The following is a 15,915-nucleotide window of genomic DNA, read 5'->3' as shown; positions in this document are numbered from 1 at the left end:
TCTCTTCTCAGAGGTGGAACATGCTAGAAAGGTGCAACTGAAGGGAAAGAAGCACCTTCTGGGCACTGCAGGGAAAAAGAATAAAGGAGATAAAAGTTAACTGTTGAACTTAGCTCTTCATTTTCTTCATGGATGAAAGAAGAGATTAAAAAGATGTTCCGAATAAAGAAGGGGATTTCTGGCATTCAAAGAACACAAAAGGAAAGGCCTCTATGTATCAATGCCTGAGCAGCAGTATTTCAGTAGTTTATCTTCTCCTCACTCGGGTGTACTGTGAGTAAACAACCGCCACAGCCAAGGGGAGAGCACAAAGAATTAAAGGGGAGAAATACAACTGGAGCTGAGCAAATCGATATCTCCAGCACAGAAGTTGTGTTTCTCATTAGTCCATAGCTGAGGTGTTAATGGTCCTTCTGATTGTTGCTTCTTGAGGGGTTTTAAAAATATGTAGAAAATTAAAAGGCTGTAAAAATGCTTGGCTCCACGAAGCAATAACTGAGGAAAAGCTGAGAAGTGCTGAGGTAACCCTGCTGCTAACTGGTAATATAATTTAAAGAGGAAGGTTCTGTGGGTCCTGTATTCCTCACTCTGTCCTACTTGCCAGGCTGTAATTGCCATCCTGGAGCAGTAATAAGCCAGAGGAAAGCATGCATTTGGATACAGCTGTCAAGGAAGAGCTTTTTAAATTCAGATTACCCCCAGACTTGTTGGGCTACTAGCATTGCTCTCCATATATGGTTCCCAACACAATGGGGGAAACAAATGCTATTTTCATGTACAATGCTTTTAAAATTTCCATTACCTCTTCCTTTATTTGGTGCAATCTTCTAAAGCAAAATTAAAATTAGTCATGATAGCCATATAATAGTCTAGGGGATAAACATGTACCAAAATAGTCCCACACTTCTGTGGTGTTTCCACTTTTAGACATTTGTTTCCATTCCCTTCTCCTATATATGAAGGGAAACATGTCACCATGTCACATGGCAAAATTCTGAAGTTGAAAGAAAATGATCCATTAAACCTGAGGTCAAAAGAACAGCAGATAGAGTTGAGGTATCTTTTCCATATTCTGTCACAAATTACAACCAGAAAAGGAATGGAACCAGAAAAGAAAGAAGAGAGAAAATCCAGGTCATAAAAACAGAGTTCCCCAAAAAGCAGAAGGGAGCATTTCTTATGAAGGATGCACAGTTAAGCCAGAAATCAAGGTGGTCATTGGCACAACCACTCAGTAAAAGACAAAGAGAAGCAGCTCAGGGCATTCAAAACAGCAGAGCCAGACAGACACTTCAAAAGGTTTCACCATATCAAGGGCATATCCTGCTGTTCAAGACAAGAATTGGTTACAGAATAGGAAATACAAGGTTTTAATTAAGAAGAAAGGGTGCAAAAAGATCTAAGAAACTAAGCTTGTAAGTCTGTATCCCACGCACACAGAGCTTGGGAAGGGAAGACTACGCTAAAAGATACACAGGTCAATGAAGAACTGGAAAACATGAGTTCCCTTCCCAAGACCCACAGGCATCCAGCAAACACAACAGCTTTTCAAAATACTCCTGCATCAATAAACAAATCGGATGTGACACTGCTCTCCTCACTGGAATTACAGTGATATATTTGGTACAACACCATAGGAGAACATATTCCAGAGAAACCAGAACTAGAAGAACTGGTGTGAGGGAAAAGGGGAATAGAATTGTGAAGGAATAAGCCTGGAGGAGGGATCCAGCATAGCTCCTCTGGCCAAGGGTGAAAGCCTGCATAAACACCTTAGGGAGTGTAAAGCAGATAGTGAGCAGTCATCCACCCAAGAAAGCAAGTCATACCTGAGCTTGTTCCTCTGGAGCTTCCAAGATGTGCCTGCCTCGAGGTGTTTCAGGTTTTAGAAAAGCTCATTACTCAGCTGCACACACACAACTCAAGTTGGTTCTGTGTACTCAAGCAAAGCTAACAGAATCCTGAAGGGCTTAGAGAGTACCAGGAAAAAAAGGCACAACACCAAGTGCTTCATCTGTAAAGGCCAATTAAGATATGTCCAGGCTTTAGCTCCAGCCCAGCCCTGACCATGACGGACTCAGATTGGTTTTCTGAAGATTCAGCAGACAATTTCTAAATCATATTGCACAGTACCACAAATAACGTGAAGGTTTCCTGCCCACATGTCAGACACCTCCAGAGGGATTCATGTGACACTACAGCCAAGGTGACAAGTCTGCTCAGAGCCAGACACACCCTGGAGACTCTCACAGCAGCCCAACAGAGATGGATCTATGCCCACAGCAGCAAATCCCACTGATTTTTACAGACTCAGTGTGATGGATGATGAGATAGAAGCACTCAGCTGGACTGGATGCATAGGTGACACCAACAACAACTAGTTCTGCCTCTTTTGTCCGAGAAGGAAAAGAGAGATTGGGTTGGTTGGGGACAGGAGAGCTGATCAGATATTCCATGAAGTGCCTGTACTGTGTAAGCTGTTTGGAGAGAGAGGGAAGAGACGATATCAACTCTTCCTAGCATCTCCCTAAGCAGCACTATAGAATCACGGAATGATTTGGGTTGGAAGGGACCTTGAAGACCATCCAGTCCCACCCCTGCCATCAGCAGGGACACCTCCCACTATCCCAGGTTGCTCCAAGCCCAGTCCAACCTAACCTTGGACACTTGCAGGGATGGGGCAGCCACAGCTTCTCTGGGCAACCTGTGCCCTGTGAGGGTGAGGCACTGGAAGAGCTTCCTCCTAATATTTAATCTAAGCCTACTCTCTTTCAGTTTGAAGCCATTCCCCTTTGCCCTACCTCTCCAGTTCCTGATGAACTACCCTCTGACAGTGCTCCCTCAACCCTGAGAAGCCATCCTTGCTCCACTACAAACGTTAGGTGAAAACTGTTTGGTTTAATCCTTCGCAAGTACACATTTGGATATTGTCTACACTGCTTGAAAACACGGAGATTTTCTTTGATTTAACAAGTTCTTAAATCCTCAGGTCCCCAGATGAGATCTAAGCTCACACCTCTGGGACCGAAGCAGATGTCACAAAAGGAGAGTGGTTGCTCGCTCTGGGGAACCACAGGCAAAAAGCAACATAATCCTTCTCTCTACAGAACACTTTGTGGAAGCAAGGGACACCAAGGAGGGCAGGAAACTACTTAAGCAAAAGGACAATGCTGGCACAATAACAAATATGAATACAGAGGTCTTAAATAAGCACAAATTGTAAGAGAGGCACAGTAATTTGAGCAATCAGCCTTTCAGTGAGAGGAGGGAGTATTAACCATGACATGCTTTGTTTTCAAAAGGGAATGTTCAGCACGGCAGCTACAGAAGCAGTCAGGCAGAGTCAGTGACCCAGAAGGTCCCTTAAAGCACTATATTCCTATGAGAATTTTAACAACCAATCCACTTGTTCATTTGAACACTTAAACAAAACAATTTTCTAGATGACCACTCAGGAGAGGCAGAAACCAAACAGAGCTCACTAAGGAGTAGGGTACAGGTGAACAAAGCAGATCCATCAGAAATGCCTTCGTAGGACTTCAAGATAGGAGGCTAGCTAATAACAAGTGATCTCTTGCAGACACCCTGCAAGGCTTTGGTTTCTATTTTAAAGGCTGTCCGTGGCCAGTCTTTCATATTTACTTTTTCACAGTCTTGTTTAAAAATCAGCACGAAGTCTTGTTTTTCTCTTTCTGTTGTTGTTGGTTTTTTTATTTGTTTAATTTTTGGAGGGTTTTTTGTCTGTTTGTTTTGGGGTTTTGTGGGGGGGGTTGTGAGTTTTTCTGAGTTTGTTTGGGGTTTGTTTAGCTTTTTGTTTGTTTGTTTCTTTTTTGTTGCTGTTTTAGTTTGGTTTGTTGGGTTTCTTTGTTGTTGTTTTTGGGTTTGGGGGGTTTTGTTGTTTGTTTTTTTAAGGCCAAGAACAAATTCAGTTTCAGGTACTTATAAGAAAACAAGAAACTAAAACCTGCATTATCTGAAAGACGAGCATAACCCTTACGGAACAGAACATCCAAAATATTGATACAACAGTGCTGAAGCCCAGAAACAGCAGAGAACATGGGCAACAAGACTTTGGCCCACTACCTAACTACACATTTGAAAAGATGTAGTTTTTACCTCCCCCTCTCTAACTCTACCCATTTCCAAAGGAGACAGGGTGCACAGCTATCTCAGCAGATTAAAATCTAATGACCAATCTTTTGCCATTAGACATGCCTACCTAACTTCAAGAGTCAACATCCAGCCTCGCCGTTGAGAGAAGTGCTGGTTTTGTTCCTATCAACTCTCAAAAACAATTTTCCAGATTTTGAGTTCCTCATTATAACTGATTTCAGAGTCCAAAATTCATTAGCTGTGCTTCACCAGCTCCCAACTGATACCATTACACAATGTAGCCAATTCACTTGGGCTCTGACACTTCTCTTAAGTGTACAAAGTAAAGTCGTGGGTTTTTTTTTTTCTTTTCTGTATAATGACACCAGTGGAACAACACACTTGCTACTCCTTGCAGTGGGATTGAAAAAAGGGTGAAGAAAGGTCTCAAAATATGAGCAGTTCTTCGTATCAGCAAACCTCACCCTCTGTTGTTAACAAAAATTCAAGTACATAGTCTACCTGAAATTATAGATCAGTTAAAATGTCCAAATGGTTCCATCCTAACCACAGGAGAACAAGCCACTGCCAGAAACTCTAGACCCTGTGATTTGTGAAATGTATAGTTAAGTAGTTGCATTTGGATGCATTTTTAAGTAGATGCACTGTTTAAATTGACCTCTAAATCTAATTGACAGACATGAGATTGTCGCGATGAAATTAAGAATTAGTTCTAACATATACACAATTATTAAAAAAACATACAGCAGAAAAAGCCTGGCATACAGTTCCACAGAAAGGCTGTGGCCATCAGACTGGGCACTAGAAGCATCTGAAAACAAATCTTTACATATATATATAGCAATTATATAATTAGATTAATCCTTCTGACCCTGGCATTGGTAATGCCCACTCCTTCAGTGACTGCTTCAGATTTCATATCAAAACTTCCACGTTAAGCTCTTCCTTTACACGCAACAAACATCCTCAGCCCAGGAATGCCACCATTTTCCATGAAAACAAATCAACTCTTGCATGTGCATTGAGCACCTCTATCAGTTCTGATTTGAGTAGAGTGTGGAGAACCAAAACTAAAAATTGCTCTGTGGCTTTTAGGAGTCTCTGGAGCCCATTTAAGCCCCCACGAGTGGATATATATGTAAAAATATGTAAAATGAGATGTACAGTTGGAGCTCTTACTGTGGTTCCACCTCCGAGGCGCTGTGAACAAGACACTGCTGTGGCTCATCCCTGCCCTGTTTCCAAGGTCACCAACACTCCAGTCAGCTCAGCAAGTGAGGCTGGTACCCTCTGGTTGCAGCATTATCCACCCCATCCCTCCCCCTGGGCCAAAGCCCCCCAAGCACACTCTCTCAGCCAGGCCCAGGCTGGAGCTCCCCACAGGCTCTGCTCCAGGGTACACAGCCCAATCCCGGGTTGCCAGCTCCTTCCCAAGTTCTTGAGCCCCACAGCCTCATCCAAATCTATACCAGCAACAAGCAACACGTTATTCTTGACCCTGCAAAATTACTTACACTACAAACAAAGGGGCCACAACCAGGCAATCCGAGTTTCTGTGGCACTATCTGCAGCCAATTTGTCGGTTAAAGCCTTTTCACCACCACTCTAGAAGTCTAAAATAGTGGTAGCCAGGCTCGAGAACACAGCCAATTTATTACAGTGATCATTTCTTATCGGTTCCCTTCGCCAATGTCTCTCACTGCTTTGAGCAGAATGTTAACTCAAAGAAAACTGAGCAATGGGGAAAAGGAAACAGTGTTCCTACAGATGTGAATGTCATGTAAATGTCAAACCTCCTGTTAAAATTTGATCAGGAGACTGAATGAAAGGGAAACAGCATTACTGTAAGTAAACCAGCACACTAACAACAATTTCAGCCTGTCTGCTCGCAACATAACCTTACTGGTGGATTTCATTATCCTTAATTTCCCATGTAATATTAAGCTGTAATTGATTTTGCTAAAAGATCATATATAGCAGTACAAGAACTGAAAACAAACGTTTGCTGACAAGATGGATCTACAGTCTTAACACTAAATTCTTTGTGTGTCATTTCTATCACTACACTTCATCCAAAAAAGTTTTCATTTCTTTCGCCTTACGAATAAATGCCCATCTACTTAGAAGGGCCAGGAGCACATGCACCCACATTCATCTGTAGGTACCTCTGTTGGGAAACAGAAGATGGTGTCACATCAAAGCTCAAAAAGCTGAATTCCAGCAGACACTGTAGGGACACACATAATTGTAATGAATCAATCTCCAAAGATGTTGTCTTGTAAAGGCACTACTTTTCCAAGACTGCACAGTCCCACTTGCCACACTTCTTGATGAATCTCAGGTACTAACTGCTCTTGTCTCAGCAACTCTCTTCCTACAAGTGACCTCAGTTCTGTCCTTTCAGGAGGCTGGACAACTCCTAGACCACCCCAAGTATTTCAACAACCCCAGTAATGTTGTTACTGACACAGGCAGTCAGATTTGTGTACAGAGACAGGAGAAAGGTGTTAGATGTTATAAAGAAATCATTCCCTGTGAGGGTGGGGAGGCCCTGGCACAGGTTGCCCAGAGAAGCTGTGGCTGCCCCCGGATCCCTGGAAGTGTCCAAGGCCAGGTTGGACGGGGCTTGGAGCAACCTGGGATAGAGGAAGGTGTCCCCACCCATGGCAGGGAGTAGGACTGCATGATCTTCAAGGTCCCTTCCAACCCAAACCATTCTGTGATTCAACAAACTGTAGCTATTGGTTTTAACTACGAATTAAAAACTTACTTCACTCTAAAATACAGAGATAGAAGTATTCTACAGTAGTACTCGTATTAGTAAATGCAAAGTTAGAGTTAAAAGGAAATTTCCAGCCACATGATACTTTCCCCATCAGCTTTACATGCCCCCACCAAATCACCACTACCCCTCAGCACATGGGGACTAATTCTGGCACAACCTATGTCAACCTCAATTTCATTCAGAGTTATTTTCAAAGCAGAGAAAAGATCCAAGAATTGCCCTGAATCGATTCCTTTCTATTAAAAAAGCACCAACTTGTGATAGGTGTGTGTGGCCCAGAGGACTGACTTCATTTTGCAGTAGTCTTAACATTTTAGTTACCTGTTGTGCCACCAAAACAATTTGCTAATTTCTTCCACAGGAGTTATACAAGGATACCTTCAGAAAGAACTTGGAATTTCATGCCCTCCGCAACATCCTCCGTGGCTGACAGCCCAAGTCATAAACTTGTCACTATCCTGAGAATTGGTGGGAGGGCAAGAGGACATAACATCCATATCTCTGATGGATGGCTCCCTTTAGTTTGAGACTCCCTTAGTAGTTAGAAGATTTTCTTTTTGTAATCTGCCTTCAAAGATATTAGAATAGGAACATTATCAAAGACTTGAAGAGATATCATTGTACCCCCCAAAAAAGAGAGTTTGTAAGGGATTTCAATAATCCTCTGTCCTTTACCTTCAATGAGGCAAACATAGGCAGTATCTTCCACTGCTTCATTGCTGTTTGAAGTTAGAATCAGGAAGAAATAAAGCAAAAAGGGAAGCGGGTTGCAGTGCCAGTGGACAAAGCTTCCACCTATTATGAAATTCATGAGCAGCCTGACTCATCTATTCAGCAGTTTCAGTCCCACCAGCGTCCTTCAGCCCACCTTCCTAGATGAAAAAAAGACCATAGTGTTAGCCCAGCTTTTCTGTCCCTCTTGTAGCTGCCACGTTGTGACACTTCCCTCATGCACATAAACCTCTGGAGAAATCCAGGTGAACTGCTAAGGAAAGGACAACCACCACTCACCACCAGCCTTCCACCTCCCTCTACTCTGCTTCCCAAGTTGGCTGCCAGGCAGAAAGACACCATCTTGTGACAGAGGCTGCTGGAGGATTCCTAGAGGCCATACACTCCACTTCTGCTCAGACTACGTTTTCATATGTACAGGAGTTCACAGTGTCTTATTCTCTGAAGTTTTTCAACACACAAAGTGATTCCTATGAGCTCAAGATCTGCCCTGTGGTTCGCCAGTCATTAATCCTATTTTATTAGTGTGTCCATCTTTAAAAAACAAAAGCCACCATCTGAAAGTCACCAGGTGCATTTACCCAGATCTTACTCAGGGTTGTTTGTAAATAACCTTGTTTCACATTAAATACCAAAAGGTTTATTTTTTTATTCAAACTGAAAGTTTTTTATTCAAACTGCATTCCAATGAAAGGCATTGCTCTCAGAAAATGAAAAAAAAATCTGAAAAAGTAGTAAAGGAATAAGATTATCTACTGCTCTATGATTGATTTTTGCACCTACAGGGGAAAAAGCCCTCCAACTTAAAAGTAAAATAGGCAAATACCAGAAAGTTCCTTGACTATCAGAACTGCAGCAATTTTATTATTATGAACAAATCTCTGCTAGTGGACATAGGAGTAACAGAGTTCAGACTGTTCTTGAGAGATTAAAGATTCTATTTGTGAATGTTAAATAACTTAAAGTTCCATAAGCTAAATGGATTCAGAAACCACTCAGTGCTTCTTCAAAATTAACTTCTACTCACCCTTTTCTTTATCAGGACCTAAAGAAAAAAAACGAATAAAAATTCAAAGGCAACACTCTATTTCTGCTTCAGGTTGTTCCTTTTTCCTTGTCATACACATGGCACATAAATGTCAAGACCTAGTGCCATTAGTGTGTGTGTTTCATTTTTAGCTTCCATTCCTTTCAGATGCAAAAATAAAAATGAAATACACCATCTTCTAATTATTTTCATTGTGCTGCCTCACAAATACTTTCCTCAAACTTGCAACCTCTGCAGACAAAAGCAGAGAACAAAGACACAGGTTATTTTGTGTTGTTGGACACACCACCAGAAATCAAAGGTTTCCAGGTTATTTCAAGCTTTAATATTGCCCAAAGGTAAAAATTGAAAGGAAAAAAGGGAAAAGAAAAGAACTCTTCATAGTCCATAAATACATGTCTGTTCAGTGGAGATTCTTGGGAATAAGGGTCTGCCATAGCACTCAAGAACTCAAACACCTACATGGTTAATGAGTACATACCTATTTAAGCTTAGCTTTGGAACTTGGCTATTGCCAAGTGAAGCGTGGATTAGCACAGAACTGAGACACAGCAACTTTGCTGCCACTCAGGAAGAAACTGCTGGCCCAGCACTCACAAGGCCTTTCCCAACTTCAGCTGGAAAGCTCCCCAGCTCATCCCTGTGCTCCCATCGCTCACCTCTCCAAAGATCTGTTTCCCAGCCAGCCTTACTGCTACTGTATTCCAATAAAACTAGATCAGATAAGCTTAAACAGCTCCTCTGGAAGGTCAGAGCTCCAGTACCCAGAGGGATGGGTTCCAGAGCTGTCCCCGACAGACCCAGGAGTATCTATGAAGTGCAGCACATCCGTCACCAGAATGAAACCTTAGAGTGTGGTCACACTCAATATATGTTGTTTAGAGCAAACACACAAAATGCAGTTAAAAGAAAACTGAATCAAAACCACCCAAACCACATCAACAGAATACTTGACTGTTTGTTTTTATGACAGGCCATAATTAATTTCTCTGTTTAGAAAAGATTCTTTTTCTCCACAATCATAATAATAATCATCAGAAAGTCCTAGCTGGAAAAGACACCCAAGACTGGCTCCAGCCATTAACCCAGAACTGCCAAGTTCCCAAGTGCCACCTGCCCATTACTCTTAAATACATCCTTGACATTTTATCTCTTGTGATGTGGGCAGGTAAGTGGGTGTTGCTTGGTACATCTGCTTGAGTAGGGAAATACCCCTACAAACAGGCAAAGTTAACACCAAGATCTGTAAGGAGAGAGCACAAAGCTGCTTATTATCATCCCTCTATTGCTGCTCATCAGCCAGCAACATTTGGAGCTGTTTGTCCAAGTAATATCCTTATATTTAAATAGAACTGTCAGCTTTGAAATAGGATTGTCCCCTCTCCCCACCCCCACCTCCCTCACCATTCCTGTAACATGGATATCAGAGAAATCTGGAATCATACACTCACCTGGTGCCATGCAAGTGCTGTGAGGTGGCACAGATCCAATGCTATCCCATACAGAGTGTTCCCATGGGATGGCTTGTGAGACACTCAGAGCACCAGGTAACAGGAGTTATCTCCTCTTACCAAAAGCAACTGTGGAAGTGCCAAAAGGAAGACAGAAGCACTGTTTCTAAAGATGGGAAAGCAAGGGGGAAATGTAGGCAAACAGAAAATTCTGCAATCAGTTATTCAAATTACACTCTGGGATTATTATTCATGTTTTTGTAAAAAGCACCAACACATAATGCAACAACAGAGCACCAACAGACTGCAGTTGTATATCTCATCCAAAGGAATAAATCACCAACACTCTCCAATGGCTGTACACTGAACCACAATGTGAATGGAAACCAAGAAGGAGTATTTTATCTGTTTAAAATACGTGAGCAGGAACCCCGTGAATTAAGTAAACACAGCAATAACAACCTGGCTTTGCAGGAAGGCTCCCCAGTTACCACAACAATAAGAAGTCTGTAATATGGACATACCAATAACCCTCGTCACACAGCCCTCTCAGATCCTGAAGCACTGCTGTTTACACATTCAGTCTTATAACCTGGGTACTAAGTCAGTTAGTACAGAATTATTTGGGTTGGTTTTAAGTAGAAATGTGTGTTAATGTTTATTTCTGGAAAAACAAAGCTATTTTAGCCACAAAATCTTATCCAAATCTGATTGCCTAACTACCAAAGTAGTAAATAAAAGCACTGATGAAAGCAGTAGGCTGTATGTTTCTCACTAATTAAATCACTTCAGCAAAAGCAGCATTTCAGTGCTTAAACATGATCTTCACCTTAGAAAGGACTCGCTACAGTTTTACTAAGATGGCTCCTCAAACTGCTTTATCAGGAGTATTTTTCTCCTTACATGCTTCCCAAGCTCCTTCCAGAAATCTTTCCACCTGTTTTTATCAGTCAGATTTGTCTTTTTACCTCAGTTTCTTCTCTCGATACCTCAAATGGTTTGTTCAGGTTAGAAAATGAAACGTATGAACTAAATAAAAAATAAGCTAGTACTTCAGAGACAGAAAACAACCACAGCCTTTGTGGCTCTTCACTTTGAACCTCCCTCTGCTCTTTTTCTTTGCCCTTCAGACTGCACTGATTCAGGGAATTTATTTGAATCAACACTGTGTCTTTCCATGTTGCAGGGCATTCTCTTAATGACAGACAAAATCAGCTGGAGAAAGACAGCAGTCCATGGCCCTTCCTCAGGCAAGCATCCGCTACAGGCAAGGTTTGTTTATTTGTTTGAAGTTACAAGGAAAATTAGGAAAAAGCCTAGGACTCCTTTGTTCACCTTCAGGCTAAGATTACAATCTTGATGGCACCAATGTAAACTCCTATTGGAGCGTTATTTCAGAGCAGTTATTCCCCACATGAGCCAGCACAGCCCAGGTAAGGGTTTTATACACAGGGTAAGCACCTGGCTGGCACCTGGCCCATCCCAGCTCTGTGCTGTCACCACAGCTGCAGCATCCTAATTGAGATACACCACTCGTCTGCTTGGCCAGGAATTGCTCATCAACCCCCCTCAAAGACTTCCCCAGCAGACAGAAAGTACCTCCAAGAAAGCCAAAACAACAAACAAACAAAAACAATCAACCCCTTCATCCGCCTTTCCAACACAGGCAGAGAGCAGAGGAGCTGGTGCCCTTGCTCATCCCCCCTTCACAGTGCTGGGGTTTGCTGCATCCTGGCACCTCCAAGGAAGCTCATTAACATTTTGTGGCTGCCCCAACCCTGGAAATGTCCAAGGACAGCTTGGACGGGGCTTGGAGCGACCTGGAATAGTGGAAAGTGTCCCTACCTATGGCAGGGGGTGGAACAAGATGAGCTTTAAGGTCCCTTCCAACCCAAACCATTCTGGAATTCAACGATTAGCCGAGTATTCAGGGCAATCACGCTGACAAGGTCGAATCTCTGATGACAGGGGAATCCACAGGGGTCAAAGACAGATACAGTCATTCCACAGCTGTAAGTCACCCTTCTCTCCAATGGCTTTTCCCTTCTCAGGTGAATCCAGGAAGAATAACCTTCTCTCTCCCACACCCAAAGCTGTGCATTGTGGGCCTATACAGAGGTCATAAAAAGCTCAGAGAGGTAGATTTATATACACAGACAGTACTGTAAATTACTTTAGCTCTTACTCAGAGGTTTATCACCACAATTAAAAGTACTTGTTCTACTATCTTTTGTGCTACAGCTTGAAAAAAAATTCAGCCAGGTATGCAGTCACCAAAGAACAGCATGTCATCCGAACAGCAAGGAAACACACAGAGCCACTGCCAACAGGATTATACCGACTGCCTGAACTGCCAAAAGACAAACCACTTCCAATTGCTGCTGAGTTAGTACTTATTGTGAAGTCTCTTATAATAAATCACCTAAGCATGCAAAGTTGCAGGAGAATCTCCTCTCTCAGAAGCCAGTTCTGTTGTGCTCTTACAAGCTTTTTAAGCACTCAATGTCTCTTTCCCCAAAAGATTTCACATCAACAAATGCATCAAATAGAATACTCTAGTAGCAGCAAAATGAACATATACCTGCAAGGCACTTTTTTTCCCTTCATCAATCAGTTGATTAGTTATTTTTAATTAAAACAGCAAGCTCTGATTGCAGGATTTTAAGTAATAATCCTTGCCACTTTAACTACTGTTTTCTGTGGTTCAGATACTGAATTCATAAACTATTAATAGGATAGAACCAGCAAACCTGGCTTTAATTCTCAAGCAGCCTTTTGGTTAGATCCAGATCTCAAGCTCCAACTACTCTATTACCCATCTGCATGTTTTGAGTACCAAGAAGCACATATTACCTGGCTAATAGTTCAGTTTTCATCTGTGCACTTTAAGTTTAGGAGAAGAATAGCTGGTTCACACACAAAAAAACAAGGCTTCATTTTGCTAGAGGTCTGTTAAATTTACTTCAAGCTTGGATGAAGATCCAAAAACGACCTCCATGAAGTGAAAAGGTTTGGTTTGCCAAACCAATGGGTTTGGTATCAGACTTACTGTTACAACTGCACTCAGACCAAAATTTACTTTCCTCTTTACAGATTTTGCTGCTTGGCTGGACAGAGGCCCTGATGCAAACATAAAAACAAAACAAAAAGGAAAGCTAACATTCACCCAGAGCATTTTAGCTAAGGCATAATTGCTTCCAGAAGTTTACTAAAGCCAGGAAAGGAAAAGTGCAAAGCTAGTGGTTTTATTTCCTTCACCTGTTTGCTAACCACAAGCAGAGTTTTAACAACTTATGTCCCACGTTTAAAGTTGTTCATAAATTATTTAAATCACAGATTCAGGGGTAAATCTCCATGTGTATGTGGCTGCTAAGGCATGGGAAGGAGGAAAGGAGCAGTAAGTGAGAGACACCTGAAGGACTGTACTTTTTAAGGATGTATTCCACCGAGTAAAGACTTGGTTCCTGAAGTGTACAGGTCCCAGTAACAATATATAAGGAACTTACGGAAGTTTATTTTGTAAACAGAGGAAAAAAGAACTTAAGCCAAACTCTAACTTCTGTCTGATATCCATGCTCTTATATCATATGCAAAGCTTCACTCCATAGCACTGTTCCCATGTCCCTATCCAGCACTGCAGTGTAGCTGTCCCAAAGAGACACCAAGCTATCCTATCAAGTAGTAAACACATGTACAGCATGGATACACAGTGCAGCAACTCGTGCTTCAGACTTCCATTAGGGTATAGAAAATCAGAGCCTAGAGACCCGATCTGACAAACACATGTACACAAAAATGATGTTTCATTGGTGGACGGGGAAGAATGAACAATAACTATAGTCCCACAAAGCTGACTGAACCTCGTCATCTGCAAAGTGCACACTGAATCAGTACTTACCTGTCAGATGATTAGCAGGTTGCTCTAATAACCATCCCCATTTTGCCAATGGAATTAGATACTCTTACACTTTCCCAAATGTGTGCACATACTGCCATTTGGAAGTTACAGGCAAAGCAGGATGTGAAAAGCTGCACTATGAAACTTTGAATAAAAACATAAGCAAGCCTGATCTAAGTGCCCCTTTACCGGTCTATGGTCATTCTCTTGAAAATTAAGCACGTGTCACCTACAGTCACTGTGCCTTCCAGAGGGTGGCATAAGGGGGCCTGCCAGATCCACAGCAGCTGAAGCAAGAGGGGAGAGCCAGTTGTCCCCGACTCGGGAGTAACCTGCCTTAAACTTTGCAAAGCTTTGGCACACCGAAATGTTTAAAGTAGGGTGGATTCCCACCCCGTTGCTGTCCGTGCCGGGTTCCGCATGTGACAAGACTGTCACTTGTGCTGCAGTGCCAACACACTCCCACTGCTGCTTCAGGAGCCTCAGCACCTCGTGCACATTCCCTGATTGACCGGCCATGCAGATCGGGCTTTGCTGGGAAGCAGGAGGAGATCGCATCTTCCAGGGAGAACTGAATTTGGAAGAGTTACACAGCAAGAACAGTTTGCATTCATTCCCAGCTTGCTACGTGGGATCTCGAGAACATTTGCTTTACCACTTCGACTATACAGTCTGATTTTATTTTTAAATCTCTCTTTTTCCCCAGTTTCCACTCATCAGAAAGCAAAACTGTTCTCAGTCGAAGCGAGAAACATATTTGCTTAAAACGCAGACACCCCAAAGAGCCGTTTGAGAATTTTACATGTCACGAAACCTCCTCCCGTCGGGGGGTGGGTGGGAACAGACAAGGAAAATGTTTCCACCTTAACTTTTCATGATGGGATGTGGGAGCAACCTGCCTTGCAAACACTGGGGCTTTCCCCCCCACCTCGGCGGAGTCCAAATGAGTCAATGGGAACTGATTTGCATCCAACAGCCCCTTCCACTACCACGCCCCTCCCCCTAAATTAACATCCACGCAGTCGTCATTAATGGCCACTGCTGGAACACGTCAGGGTCTGGAAAGCCGGCGTCTGCCTCTCCCGGCATGTGCCCCCAGATGACACCACCACCCACACGTCTGTCTTCCCCTTCCCCAGGTAATCTCACAGTGCTCAGGCTCCAGCCCCCAAAGCTACCTCACCGTTCATTTCTCAAGTTAGCACAACATTTCAAACCCAGAGCTCGGCTCGGTCACAGGGATAGATAAAATCACTGGGGTGTGTAAAAGGCAGGCAGCAGAGTCACATCACCTTCCACGAGTCGGGGGACCGGGGTCACCCTGCTGACTCCCGCTGTAATCCCACTGGCAAAGCGTTCACGGGGCTTTCCGAGCCCGAGAAGGTGTCTCCCCCCAGCTTTGCAGTTACAAGGCAAGGAGCTTCCCGTCTCCCCTTCGCAGGACTCCCCGATGCCTGACAGGCTGAGGCACTCGAGAAAAGACAGCAGGGAAGGCACCCAGCATCACGCCGCTTTCCCCAAATGAGCTCGGAAATGAGATGTAACAGCAGCCTCTCCCGCGCCAAGTATTACAGGAGCGGAATACTAAGGGGTTCCTTTATTTTACCCATTACCATATGCAGATATTAAAGTCTAAACACTGCATTTGTACACTAGCCCTTGCAAATCAACCCTACATGTCAAAGCGGCACGACAACAGTTGAGGTCACAGTCTCTCCTCTGCCTGGCGGCAGGGACCGATGGGGAAGGAGAGGAGGAGATAGGTGTTTGTCCTCGCTGGAGGAGGCTCTCCCAGCTCCGGCCGCCGAGCCCTGCCCCAGCAGGGTGGGAGCCTCCGGGCTGAGGCATCCCGAGGAGCCGCGGCAGCGCAGTCCGGTCCCCCCCCCCC

General features: G+C 43.3%; 1 protein-coding gene across 4 annotated transcripts in view; it reads right to left on the bottom strand.

Moving 5' to 3' along the window:
• Window positions 1-15,915, bottom strand: part of PCDH15 (protocadherin related 15) — a 673,791-nt gene that overhangs the window by 656,567 nt on the left and 1,309 nt on the right. The gene's annotated exons all lie outside the window — the stretch shown is intronic.

Source organism: Corapipo altera, unplaced genomic scaffold (genome assembly GCF_003945725.1).
Source record: "Corapipo altera isolate COAL_440 unplaced genomic scaffold, ASM394572v1 133, whole genome shotgun sequence".
In the NCBI taxonomy this organism is placed as follows: Eukaryota; Metazoa; Chordata; class Aves; order Passeriformes; family Pipridae; genus Corapipo; species Corapipo altera.
The sequence above is the reverse complement of the archived record's forward strand: the minus strand, read 5'-3'. Positions and strand labels throughout refer to the sequence as shown.